The sequence below is a fragment of the Otolemur garnettii genome, unplaced genomic scaffold (assembly GCF_000181295.1).
Source record: "Otolemur garnettii isolate 467f Iridium unplaced genomic scaffold, OtoGar3 scaffold00186, whole genome shotgun sequence".
In the NCBI taxonomy this organism is placed as follows: domain Eukaryota; kingdom Metazoa; phylum Chordata; class Mammalia; order Primates; family Galagidae; genus Otolemur; species Otolemur garnettii.
Window position 1 is genome coordinate 2,339,406 of NW_003852581.1, and position 15,258 is coordinate 2,354,663.

Genomic DNA, 15,258 nt, shown 5'->3' on the forward strand with positions numbered 1-15,258 from the left:
AAATTATGCTCTCTGATCTGTCCTTCTCTTATGGAAGTGACTAGAGTCTGGAGTTGAACTACATTTATACATTTATATGTTTTTCATGTAAGGTAATTTTTGCAAGGGTAAAATGCTGACAAAAAGAAGTCTAAATTTCTTTACAAAATCACAAGTCCTTTTGGGATCCTACAGTTTTATTTCTTTCTCTTGGGGTCTGAACACATAGGGACTTAGGGGAAAAAAAGAGAAAAGCTGAGTAGTCTAAGTCAAGAAGTTGTATATGTGAATACCATGTGCTTCTAATCTTGTATATCTATATTCATCATATGTTGTATGAAAAAGTTTACTAATTTTTACTCTAAATAATGGAGTATATATTATGGTGTCAATATAATATTTTATTGAAAAATCACACCAATTCCTCAGTAAAATATACTTTCAATATTAACTAGATAAATGTCATGTTATAAAATATTTTAAACTGTATTTATTTATTTATTTATTTGACAAATAGTCTCATTTTGTCACCCTTGGTAGAGTCCTGTGATATCCCAGATCACAGCAACCTCCAACTCTTGGGCTTAAGTGATTCTGTTGCCTCAATCTCCAGAGTAGCTGGGACTACAGGTGTCTTCCACAACACCTGGCTATTGTTTTGTTGCAGTTTGGCCAAGGCCGAGTTTGAACCTGCCACCCTCAGTATATAGGGCCAGGGCCCTACTCATTGAGCCACAGGCACCACCTAAAATATTTTAAGCTTTATTTTCAAGAATTTTTGCCTTTGTCTTTTGATTATTGTTATAAATTTACATTTAATTTCAAATGTGGATATTAGTATTCTTTCAATCATATTTTATTGTGAAAATAATGCATGGAACTATTTGACATTTAAAAATAACAGTTTGCATTTATTGGACATAGCCTATGTGCCAAACACCAATATTTACTTTAAGTTCAAGCCCAATAATATGAAATAAATTTTATGGTGTGTAATGTTTCCATTTTTTTTAACATTGTGATGCCTGTGTTTTCCTTTTTTTCATAAATTTTTCTTTCTTTCTCTATTTTTCTGAGACAAGGTCTTGTTTTGTCACCCAGGCTTGAGGGCAGTGGCATGATCATAGCTCACTACAACCTCAAACTCTTGGACTTAAGTAATCCTTCTGGTTCAGTGTCCCTCACCACCATGCCTAGCTAACTTTTAGTTTTTATTTAGAGACAGGATCTCATTATGTTGTTCAGTCTGATCTCAAACTCTTGTACTCAAGAGATCTTCTTGCATTGTCCTCCAAAAGAGCTACGATTACAGGTGTGATCCACCCTACACAGACTGCTTTTATTTTTATGTCACAGACTAGTTGGATACATAAAAAGTGCTATGTAAGTTTATAAGGACTCAGCATCCTACTTTTATAAAGGGACTTGTGCCATATACTCTAGTTTGTTTAACTTACTTGGTCTTATTTATTTCATCAGCCATCATATACAATTTCTTTATTTTGTATCATCCATATTAATACTAAGCATTCTTTCACCATTTCCTCTGTAGTAGGCATAGAAAAACACCAAAAGGTACTCATTCAACTAAAAATATCACCACCCACCACAATGAACTTGCTTGGTTCCTGAAATTCCTAGCGTTAGTCAGTGCCACACTCCATCTTGGCTTTAATGCCTCTGTTAAAATGCTGATATATTCTTGAGGATAGGCATGGATGTAGTGCCATTATGTACTAACAACTCTTGGCATGCTAGCCTTGGCTGATTTATAGAGGACAGGCTGATTCAAAGTAAACAAGTTGATCTTGAAAGATACCAAAGGCAAACCTGCCTCAATTTATTCACTTACTCATTACCACACTCATTACCACTAGTTACCACACTAACTAATTGGTGTGGTGAGCTGGAATTTTGAACTATTTATTAGACCTACTGAGAATGCAACTCTTTTAGGCCATTCAGGTAAACCAGTTTCCAGGTTGATACTTGAAAGCCAAATTTCTGACAAGATGAAATTATATCTGCTCTATAGGGGGAGATAGCAGTGAGGATAAACCTAGGAAAATAAAGAAAGTTGTACCTAAGGGGAAATTTAAAATAAGCTAGAGGGGAAATTAGTAGAATAAATACTTTATTGGAAATTAGAGAGTGAGCAGGTCTTCAATGTAGATGTTTGTGATTCAGGATAGTATATAAATATCTGTGCATTTATCTCAGGTATGTACTTTTTGCAGAAACAGACTAAGGGGACATTAAACTCTGAATAAGGAGGATTTTAAAAGAAGGTATAAGTTGTCCCATTTGAAGCCTATGGTCAGTGACATGTGCTTATGGAATGAGTAGTGTGTGACCATATCTAGAAGACTGAGTATAATTTAATATATTTTAAGAAATTTTAATTTGGTCCATTATAATTGACATTTTTTTTTGTAGTTACAGCTACCATTACTTTGCAACATGAACTCTTCATGCAGAAATATTAAATGTTTCCTAAACACATACTGCTTTCTATCAAATATTTGCTTTGAACGCTCCTATTTTTATAAGCTAAAAAATAATTTTGGAGCAGTTTTAGATTTACAGAAAAATTGGGAGGTACAAGGAATTCTCAGATAACCTGTACCCAATTTTTCATATTGTTACCATCTTATATTAGTATTGTGAACTTCTTATAATTAATGAACCAGTATTTATACTTTAGTACTAACTAAAGTTCATACTTTATTCAGAATTCCTTAGTTTTTAACACAATGTCTTTTTTTTGTTGTTGTGTGATCCCATCCAGGATATCACATTGCATTTATCTGTCTTGTCTCTAAGCTCTTCTTGTATATGACAGTTTTTCATATTTGCCTTGTTTTTCATGAATTTCACAATTCTGAGGAGCACTGGTCAGGTGTTTTGTAGAGTGTTCCTCACTGAGATAGTAACACTTTTGCTTTCTGATGACTCAATGAACATAGCAACTTTGTTTCATGCACCAAATTATTAAAACTGTTGTCCATTTGGTCCAGCATTCCCATTACTGGGTATATATCCAAAAGAAAAACAGTCATTTTATAAAAAAGACAATTGTACTCAGATGTTTATAAGAGCATAATTCACAATTGCAAAGACATGAAAACAACCCAAGGGCCCAACAACACATGAATAGATTAATAAAATTTGGCATATGCATACCATGGAGTATTACTCAGCCCAAAAAGTGGTGATCTATTATCTTTTGTGGCAAACTGTGTGGAACTGGAAATTTTTTTTTCTAAGTGAAATATCATGAAAACGGGAAACAAACACTGGTGCTCAATATTTAAGTGCACATATGGAAGTAAATCTCAATGAAAATCAATATGGGTGAGGGGGGATGTGGGTGTGGGTAAATTCACACTTACTGGGTCAGTACACACTATCTGGGTGAAAGGCACACTTATAATTTTGACTTGATCTATATAAAAACAAAGTATGTAAATAAAACATGTATTCCTCCTAATAGTCTGAAATTTAAAAAAAGGTTCTATGAATTGCTAAATATTAGTTTAAGAATACATTTTGTTAAAGAGCATGAAATCCTTTGTATGCAGGTCAACATGATTTTGTTTCAAGTTGACAGAAAATTGTGGTATACTAGACATGGCATGGAGCTAAACCAAGAGTTTAAAACATTTTCCTGAAAAGTCCACATTGACAGCTATAAATCAAGTTGGTAGTATGCACCCTTGATGTGATGAGATAAAAATCGCACTTTACTTATGTGATCTTTATCCCCATACATATAATCCCAGGTGTATCATGAAACAAATATTAGACAAGTCTTTTAGCCACCCAGATGATGTTACATAATTTTTCAAAAAGTTTCATATTTTGGAGCATTTTGGGTTTCAAATTTTCAGATTAGAGATGGTCATCCTGTATTAACAGAAAAGGAGGTCATTTAGACATTTAGGTTTGTCTTTGACTAAGGAGAAACATTTCAAGGGAAATTCTATTTGTGAACAATGAGAATGCATGTGTACGTGAAGATGAGAAGGTAAATGGATATAACACTGTCTAGAAAAGATTAAAGTTCTTAGCTTAATTTAAGTACTTTGGGCTAAAGATATTTTTCAATTGAACATGAGATAATATATTCATCACTATGGTTACTCTATACATGTGTTATTTTATTTATTGTTCTTCATTATTTCCCAAATTGTTTTTAGAACTAGATTACACAATGGTTGTGAGGGGAAACAAGCAGAGGATGGTAGAAAATGGGGACATGTAAGTCAAAGGAACAAAGTAGCAAATATGTGAGAGGAGTGAGTCTAATGGAGACCATTAGAGGACGGTAGTTAATAGGATTTTATAGGATTGGGAATTTTTGTTAAAAAATAAACTTTGGATGCTCTTCTCAAGGAAAGTAACTATGTGAGATGATAAGTATGTTAATTTCCTTCACTGTAGTAACTATTTAACTATCTGTATGTATCCCATAACATCATGATGTAAACCTCAATTGTACATAATAAAATTCATGTACAAAATATAAAGCTAGATTAACAGTGAAGATAGTTTCTCTGCCAACCATCATTTTCTGATCATTATCTCCTTATGAAAGATTACTTTTCATCTGTTTTAAATGGAGTATCTCAATGCGATAAGCTTCCCGCTAGAAGAGAAAAGGGACCTATACAGAAGCAGAGACTATTTTCTTTGATGCTATTAATACTTAGGGGTCCCTCCAAGAAAATTATACTCTCCAAATTCTCTGGTTATTTTTTTCAGTTCATAGCAATAAGACTCTAAGTAGAGCATAGCAACAGAAGATGATTGACATATGTTTGATCATTGTTTATGAAATTTAACCTATAGTAGAGTATTCAATAATTTGTAATCAAATATTTAATCATATCATAAATTAAATCTGAAGTAGAAATTTTTTCAAAGTCATAGAATCCATCTCTCTGAAATATCTCTACCCTCCTCCCCTTACCTTAGGAAATTGGCAGTATTTTTGTAGCTTTGTATTTAATACATTTAAGAGAAAAATACATTAAATCTTCACAAATACTTTCTAAGATTCATAGGATATTTTTTTGAGATTAATATGAGGGTACAAATAATTAGGTTACAATGTTTGCATTTGTAAGGTAAAATCCCTGTTGTAGTTGTGTTCCCCACACAGGACGTGTGCCATATACTCTTACATTATGCCCATTAGAAGGGAGCAGACTGATCCCTCCTCCCGCCCCTCCTCCCCCTTCCCCCAACCAGAATTGAATTGAGTTTTTCTCTTGAGTGGGTATGTATTCATTTGTCTACTGGCTTCATATTAGTATTGAGTACATTGGACACTTGCTTTTCTGTTCTTGTGATACTTTACTGAGAAGAATGTGTTCAAGTCCATCCAGGTTAATACAAAATGTGTAAAGTCTTCATCTTGTTTTATGGCTGAATAGTATTCTATGGTATACATATACCACAGTTTATTAATCCATTACTGAGTTGATTATCACCTGGATTATTTACACAGCTTACTTGGATTTCTAAATGATTCCTATGAATATAACAAATCAGGGAATACTAAGTTTAAAAGAATCAGTTCCAAATAAAATCCTTGGGTATAAGGAGGATATCAAATTTCTTTTTAGGAGATCAGCTTTAATGGAGACATATTTTACTTTGCATATAGTACCTATATTTCAGAATGTGGGGAAACTGGAGTTTCTGACAATAGGCTAACACTTTCTAATCCTGTGTATTGAAATAAATGTGATCATGTATTATAGATCATTATACAAATATTATGTTTGTATTTACAACATATATTGTAGATCATTATACAAAGTAACAATATTACTTTAATATTTTTCCATCTGCATCAGAGTAAAGTAAATAAGATCTTCAGGATTATTGCTAGCTACCTAAACATGGGTTACACCATTTGTCAGTCCTTTCTTTCTCTTATTCCTTACCATTCTAGAAACTTGATCTTCTCATATGATGCTCTCCCCCATTGTTTTGTGGTTTCCCTTAAGTATTAATTGCAAAATAATTAAAAACACTTATTTAGCAACTAATTTAAGTCATGTACCAAATTTAAAAAAATGACCATAAAGAATAAAATTTACTTGTAGCAAGAAAACTTTTAACAGAGGATCTTTTCATTTATTTCAGTATCTTCCTTATAGTAATCAAATCATCTCTTGCTTTGCTGTTTCTGCAGTACTCTGAAAATTAAGCTTCTCTACTTACTTTATGTTGTGTTTCACAACAACTGAAAAAGCACTTTACTTTTTTGTTGGGTCATTTCCTGGTTTGGAGATCAGGATGATATTTCCTTCATAGAATATGTTGGGCAAGATTCCATCCTTCTCTATGTTTTAGAATAAGTTATGCAATATAGGTTCTAGCTCCTCTTTGAAGGTTTGGTAGAATTCTGATGTTAAACCACATGGCCCAGGGCTTTTCTTGTTTGGAAGATTTTGTATTGTTTAATGCAATTTCAGTGCTTGATATAAATTATTCAAAATTTCTAAATTTAATTAATTTGAAAATGATATTTTCCTTGATCAAGATAATTTTAGGGAAGTTTTATATAAATTATTATGGCAACCATAGATGATTATATTTTAATAAACATCATTAACGGAAACATAATTTATAAATGAAAAAATTTCAACAATATATCTAGGGTAAATTAATAATATTGCCAGGGTTCTATTACCATCATTTTAGCCATTTTTTGACTGAATGACCCCCTCAAACCCGACATAATGATTATTGGCAAAGGTAGAAATGAACAGAAGTCTTTCTTCTTTATATTTGGTTCATTAAATTTGTCATTGGCAAGCAAATTAACAGAGCTTGTGTGACTTCTTTTGAAAAGAAGAGTACAATAGGAAACAACACTAGTGGAAAAAGCATGTGATGCAGACTGAGGTACATTTTTTAGTGAAACATAAAACATCCGTGAAGATACTAATTGATATTCATATATACTAATTAATCTTCATGCTTGTCAGATATTTTGACCGAAATAACAGAATATATATTTCCAAAATACCAGAGCACATGCCAATAAATTCTAAGATGAAAATTATAGTAAAAGGAAAGAGAAACATTCTCAAAAATAATACATTGCTGGGTACAATGGCTCACTCCTGTAATCCCAGCACTTGGGAAGCTGAGGCGGGTGTATTTCCTGACCTTACAGGTTCAAGACCAGCCTGAGCCAAAGCAAGACCCCCATCTCTGAAAAGAATAGCTGGGGGTTGTGGCATCCCAAGAGTTTCAGATTGTTGTGAGTTGTGACTCCATAGTACTCTACCAAGGGTGACAAAGTGAGACTTGGTCTCAAAAAAAAATGCATTAAGTTAAGGAAGCAGTTCTCAAAATATGGGATCTTAAGAAGGTCCCATAGAGTCCACAATCCCTTCTCTTTTCCAGCTACATATTTGTGTGAGGCTGGATTTTTATCCCTGTACTTCCACCAAAACAAAATAGTGCATCACATTTAAGGCAGAAGCAGATATGAGACTCCAGCTGTATTCTGAATTTACAAAAATTATAGAATAATGTTGTTCTTCTAACTAAGTCTTGTTTTGCTTGTCTTGGAAAATAATTGTCACTGCAGATAATTATTTTATCATAGCTATTGTTAGTGAACTAATAACGTGGAAAATGTTCCTGACACTAAAATCTTTGAAAATCAGTGATTTAAGGTATAAGACATTTTGCGTTTACAGATCAGATCTTCATCTCTTAGTGTTATGTGTGTATATTTGTCTTATTGGGTAAAATATGTGATTGAGAACATTTGGTAATTCATGTAAAGTCAAATATAAATTATCTATATTCTCATAATTCAGAGGTATTGTATCATCTTCCCTCATTTCTTCTATGCATATATCTACATATTTATTTAAATATTATAACATTAGGATCATACAGTAGACATATTTCTGCATCTTTATTCTTTTGCTTAACATTATGTTGTAATGTTTTTGCAGTGTTTTTTTTTTTTTTTTTTTTTTTCATAGAGACAGAGTCTCACTTCAGGGCCCTTAGTAGAGTGCCATGGCGTCACACAGCTCACAGCAACCCCCAACTCCTGGGATTAGGTGATTCTCTTGCCTCAGCCTCCTGAGTAGCTGGGAGTACAGGCGCCCGCCACAATGCCCAGCTGTTATGGTTGCAGTTTGGACGGGGCAGGGTTTGAACCCATCACCCTCGGTATATGGGGCCGGCACCGTACCCACTGAGCCACAGGTGCCACCCTTTTGCAGTGTTTTTAATAATCTACAGAAACTTTCTATTTAATGAATGTGTAATGATCCTTCATATAAAATCCATAAGCATTTTATTGATGGTCATATAGATTATATTTTTAGGTTATGCTATTCTCATATTAATAATTATAACTCTTGTCCATCATATCTAACATTAGGCTGTAATTATACTCTAGGCACTGTGCTAAACTGTTTACATTACCTATAACATTTAACCTACTTTTGGTGTGTATAGCTATTTCCTTCAAAAAATGGTCGGTCTCTTTATTTCATCCCTTCAATTATAATACTGATGTCAAAATAAGATGATATATAAAAAGAATCTAGAACAGTATCTTTTGCATAAGAAATAGTTGTTCTAGTTGACATATTATATGTAAAATGGAGTAAAATATATTGGACTATCTTTGCCCTTAATATGTAAGAAACAAATGGATGAATGATTATTGCAATATAATTCATTCCAATGACAATAACTGATAAATATTGTTATGATGGTTTTATTTTTTGCTTTTATTTGATATTGAGAGCTATGATCCTTTTTCTTTCTCTGTTACCTATTCTGGATTCATGGGATGGTGGAATTTGCTGTAGTTAGTTTAGTTAGAAACATTACATATAAGGATCTAGATGTGATAGGGGCCAGATAGCCTTAAACTCACAAAAGTACCACCTTACAGATTAACAATGCACTACTAAAGCCATTCTTTTTCTATAAGAATGAATGACATTGGTTATTAGGAGAATCAGGCAAGAGAATGTGGATAGCTCACAAGCCATCCATAAAAATAACTTAGTACTAATGATATTTTTACATTGGGGGCAAAAAAATATTTCCAGAATAAGGAATTGAGTATAGATTGTTTCATTCCCATACAATTCTGTTTCCATATTTTATCAGAAAGCCCTTTATACTTTTTAAGCTTGGCTCTGAAGGTTAGGGTTTTTGAAAACTTTGGGGCACATTTTAAAGGGCCCAGGTATGAGGGAATTGAAAGCACATCACATTTATTGAAGTTTAAAACTCTGAGAAACCATTCTCTTCAGTTTAATTTAAAAGCTATTTTGCCCTTTGTAAATGTGACCAGTGAATCTGATTAAATTATTTAGGAAAATCAGGGTCAAAGGGGTCAGATTTAGCCTCCCATCTGCATGTGTAATATTAATTTAAATAAACAATTATTTTTCATTGTAATTGATGTTAACTATTGTAAATATTTTAATACCATTTCCTATAGTTAAATTATGCATTATGGGGTGGTGCCTGTGGCTCACTTGGTAGGGTACAGGCCCCAAATACTGAGGGTGGCGGGTTCAAACCCAGCCCCGGCCAAACTGCAACAAAAAAAAATAGCCAGGTGTTGTAGCAGGCACCTGTCGTCCTAGCTACTCAGGAGCTGAGGCTAGAGTATTGCCTAAACCCAGGAGTTGGAAGTTACTGTGAGCTCTGATGCCACAGCACTCTACCAAGGGTGAAAAGGTGAGACTCTGTATCTACAAAAATAAATAAATAAATAAAATAACCATTACAAAAAAAAAAAAAATATCCATTATGCTTTGAAAATATAACATCTTCTTTTTGCTTTGTTTTTTTGAGGCAGAATCTCACTTTGTTGCCCATGATAGAGTATTGTGGCATCCTAGCTCACAGCAACCTCAAACTCTTGGGCTCAAGTGATTCTCTTGCCTCAGCCTCCCAACTAGCTGGGACTACAGGTGCCCACCCCAATGCCTGGCTATTTTTAGAAATGGGGGTCTCGCTCTTGCTCAGGCTGGTCTTGACCCCATGAGCTTAGGCAATCCACCTAGCTTGGCCTCCCAGAGTAGTAGGATTACAGGCATGAGCCATTGTGCCTGGCCTAAAATCTAACATTTTAATAGAAACTCAGAAGTATAGCAGCTAGATGTGAGACTATGTTCTTAAAGCCAATGAACTGAATGCACAAAGGAACAAAAATACTTAGTCTTATACATTTTCCCATGTGTATATTTATGTGCCATATTTAACTTAAAGTGTATTCTTTGAATAAGTTGTTATTTATATAACAAATGATTATTACACAAGTATCCATGTTGATGGTAAAAGACCTGATAATAATTTAAATAGTGTTATTCAACGCATCAGTAAAATATAATGCAGAACTAGCCTATGCTACTAATGTGCTGAGTTGTGGGGACTTGACTAACCTTTGAATGGGTTTATTGCTGTCTAACCTTTTGGGGATCTTTCTTTTCTTTAGGGAGATGAATTGAAAAGCAACTTTTATTTCTATGGATAATTCTGACATGAACACTTTCAAATGAAATGCTTAATGGAATCATGAATAGATGGAAACTAATTTGTCAAAAACTTGAATAGCAGTATTCATTGACTAATATAAAAATCTAATCTAATATAGTTTTAGCCATTTCATATAAGTGACATTTGTGCTTAAATATAATTTTCTCTCTCTGTTCTGGCATGACTGTTAATTATTTACTATTGTAGTTCAACATTTAGTTAATAAATATGTCAACCTTTTGCAATAGTGTTATTTTTTCAGAGTTTTGAATTTGCAATTAGTTTTAGATTTACAACATAGTGACAGTGTTGTATAAATAGAGGTTAAACATACAATTTACATATTAATTTCATGATTCATTTGTTCAACGATTAATGTGGATATAGACTGCATTTAATCTCTGTTCTGTAGTTGTTTCAGGCATGACAAAATGAATCACTATGCTTTTTTGTTTTTATTATTATTTATTTATTTATTTATTTATTTGCAGTTTTTTTGGCCACGGCTAGGTTTAAACCCGCCACCTCTAGCATATGGGGCTGGCGCCTTACTCCTTTGAGCCACGGGCGCCATCCATGACTCACTACGCTAACAGAGAAGTAAAGATGTCTGTCTTGAACTATAGGACGTTGAGGAGAAAAATAAAAAGATTTGGAAACACAGTGATTACTTATCTTTAATATTTTCACATTCTCTGAGAAGGAAGTGAAAAGTTAAAGTGGATTTTCAAAAACATCACATCTGAAAATACTAAGACTAGAGGAAGAGAGACATTTAGTAGCTAACACAGTGTCTAGCACATGGTAGAAAATAACATATAAATATTAATTCATTTTTTATAATATTTACAAATATAATTTGTAATGCTGACACATACAGTTTAGAAATACAATGATGTTTATAAAAGGAGACTTGACATTGAAGATCATAATATATTTTTAAGACTGAGTAAAACTTAAGTTAAACATTGAGAAGCTTTAAGCAAATCCTTTTTATCTAAATTCTATTAATTGGCTTTGATTCATCATAAGAAACACCCCCCATTTAAAAAATTTTTTTCTTATCAATTCATGCAGCTTTATTTGTTAGTCTCCATCAGATTACTCATAAAATGCCAAATATAGGTTACAATTAATAAGGGATTTTTAGTTCTGTTTATTTTTATTAAAAATCAGTATCTCTAAAAGATTGATTTAGGCTATTTTATGTAATCAAACCCCTAAAGTTTGTAGTGGACATAAGTCAAATTTATTTTGACTTACTTAAAGTTTTTAACAGATTTTTTAAAAGATATATTTAAGTTAGGTAAATGGTGTGTATACTCTTCTTTTTGAAATACTAAAACCTTATGATTAATCAGTTTAAAACAGATAAAATTTATGAATTATAACTTATTAATTATTCTTGGAATAACTTGTGGTCCTCAAACTCACTTCATATGTCCCTTTTAAACGGGAACAGCTGTTATTGTGGAGAATCTTAACTTAGTACTGGTAAATTGAGTTTGTTTTATTCTTAAGGAGGTCATCCATACAAACCCAGTATTCTCAAGAAACTTTCCTATGTGAAGGTATAGATGGTATATTCATTAGTGCTCAGGAATGATTGTGGAATTCTTTCACAGGTCACTAAACTAGATTTTCCCAATAGGTAAACTACTTTGGACATCTTTGCATTATGTATCACTAGGGTTAATGTTTAGTGAAAGAGGAAAGGTTTTTAAAATTTTTTATTATATTGTTAAATATTACCATTTCTCTTTTTAAAATTTCAGATTAATATATATGTACAAACAATTAGATTACATTGTTTGCATTTGTTGGATAAAGTCCAAGTTGCAGTTCAGTCCTCACCCAAGAGGTTTACCCCTACATTGCATCTGCTAGGTGAGAGCTTACAAATACCCCTCCCTCTTTTCCTCTCCCATTACCTCCTTTTCCTGATCCCATACTTGAATTTTTTTTTTCTTCTGTGGGCATGTAGTTAGCTGTTCATCTACTAGCTTCATATTAGTATTGAGTACATTGATTGGTTGTCTTTCCTTTCTTTTGATCTTTTATTTAGGAGGATGTTCTCCAAATTCGTCCAAGTAAATAAAAAAGCTGTATTTTTTAACTAAAAAATATCTTACTATTTGAGACAGAGTCTGCCTCTGTTTCACTGACAGAGTAATATTGTGTCATCACAGCTGACTGTAACTTCAAACTCCTGGGTTCAAGTGATCCTCCTGCCTCAGCATCCTGAGTAGTTCAGATTATAGGCATGTTTCACAATACCTGGCTAATATTACTATTTTATTTTTTAATAAAAGAATTATAGTAGTGTTTATTAATCTTCAGAGAAATCACATTTACATAAAAGGAATGAAACCAGCCAGCAGAAGTCCTAAAAAGGTGGCGCTTACATTATTGCACTTCAATAAAAAACGCTGCTTATAGTAGCATAATGCTGAGGCCAGACTAGGTTGGGAGGAGGAAGAGACAAAACAAGAGCATGAATCTCCAAGTAACACTTATTCTGGATTCCAAACTCTCTGATAGCCTTGAAAGTATTTAGCATATTGAGAATATTCAATGTGCTTTTCACAAATATGACTGCAATGTGTTCACATTTTATTTGTGCTCATACTTCGTTCCAGACACGTGCAAGTTTAATGTACAATTCTATCTCATGTAATGGGACATTTGTTACACTGAAACATCCCAGTGCCCACATTCATGGACAACAGGGCAGGGAGTGAATTTCTACTTTACATGTTTTAGGGAACAATACTATAGCTACTACCATTTACCCTTTTGAGCACTCTTGATTTTGGTTTTTTATATCAGAACTTGGAAAAAAAGTGACAATCATATTAGAAAATAAAATAAAATGTAAAAACAAGTCCCTTGCAAAAAAAAAAAAAAAAGAAAGAAAAAGTCCCTTGCCACATTCATGAAGGTGGCAATGACTGTATGTGTAAGAAAAAGGCTGTAATTTTTTTTTTTTTTATAGTTTTTGGCCGTGTCTGGGTTTGAACCTGCCACCTCTGGTATATGGAGCTGGCTCCCTACTCCTTTGAGCCACAGGTGCCACCCAAAAGGCAGTAAACTTATAAAAAAGATAAACTCTGGCTTCTAAACAAATTACAATTTATTTTGTCTTTATTCTTGAGTGTTATACAAAAAAAAAATGTAAACCTGTGGACCTAGTTACCAGAAAACATTTATCCTCCTAAGCCAAGTATGATCTTAATGTTTGACCTGAGCTAGTTTTATCCTCACGTTTTCTCCAAGTTTGCCCATGGATTCAAATGTATTCAAGTAGTCAGAACATTGCATATTAGGTAAATCTTTAATGCAAATACCCAAGTCCTTCATCAATGAGCTTGAGCCAGCCTCAGTGGTCTCAATACACACTTCTTCCAAAGCCTTTGCAAAGAGGCCACGTTTTTTACTGTTATCAAGCTTTGCCCTGTGGGCTAATCCTCTGGTCCAGGGAAAAATGGAAGCAATGGGATTAGTGGATGTCTCCTGTCCTTTCTGGTATATGTGGTAGTACGTGTTATGGTTCCATGGGCTGCCTCTGCTTCTACTGTCTTGCCATGTGGACAAACCAGCACACTGGTCATCATGCCAAGAGAGTCATAACCTTGGGCCATGGAGTCCGAATTCACATCACTATCATAGTTTTTTCAGGACCAGATGAAGCTTCCCTCTGATTTCATAGCTTGAGCCACTATGCCATTGATATGAGCCTATGCTCTATCAGATCTTCTGGGCTTCAAATTGGGATTTGTCCTGCTTGTCATACATCTCCTGAAAGATGTCTTTAAGGGTCCATATTATTTCTCCAGAATATTGTTTTTGGTACTTAGATACAAAGGCCAAACCTTAGACAGAGCCATTGGAAGGAAGTGTGCAAAATCTTTGACTGATTTTTCTTGATTGTACATACCCATGGCAACACCACCACCATCTTCAAACTTATATACCAAGTATGTCACCTTTTGGGTTCCATCACTTGGTGTGTATGTTATCTCTACTTTTCCAGTCCCAGGAACAACAAAATTGGTTGCTCTGTATTGGTCCGCATAAGCATGATGACCTATGATGATGGGTTTCACCCATCAACTCCCAAGCCAGGGGATGTTTTTGAAGATAATAGCTTCCCTGAAGATAGTTCCGCTCAGAATATTTAGGATGGTGTCATTCGGTGATTTCCACATTTGTTTCATCTTGAGTTCCTCAACCCTTTTCTCATCAGGGGTGATAGTAGCACCCTAGACTCCTGTGTTATATTTCTTTATGACTTCTGCGGCATCCTTGGGGACTTGGCTGCTGGTGGCATCACAATTCTCTATGCCTAAATCATAGCTATGTAGATCCAATTCCATTTAAGGAAAAAAGAGTTTTTCTTTTATCAACTCCCAAGTGATTCATGTCATTTGCATCTCTACCACAGAACTACCACTGAATTTTTTTGACATTTTGGACATTTTGGCTTCAATAAACCTTCGCAATGAATCAATTCCTAATCCCTCCAAGTGTTCTCAGTCTTGCAGTCTCAATTGAAAGCAGTTTATCTCCTGCCGGGGAAGGTACACTGGAGATGCACAGGGGTTGCCACAGCCACTCTCACACCAACCTCACACATACATAGGAAGACAGTTCTAACTGGACCCAAGCTCTCTGGCCTCCTGACACCACCTTTGTAGAAATCCCTAATATTGCTATGAGAAGGTCTTG

General features: G+C 34.0%; 1 pseudogene; it reads right to left on the bottom strand.

Moving 5' to 3' along the window:
* Positions 1-13,761: 13,761 nt before the first annotated feature.
* Positions 13,762-14,999, bottom strand: LOC100953205 (annotated as a pseudogene).
* Positions 15,000-15,258: the final 259 nt, after the last annotated feature.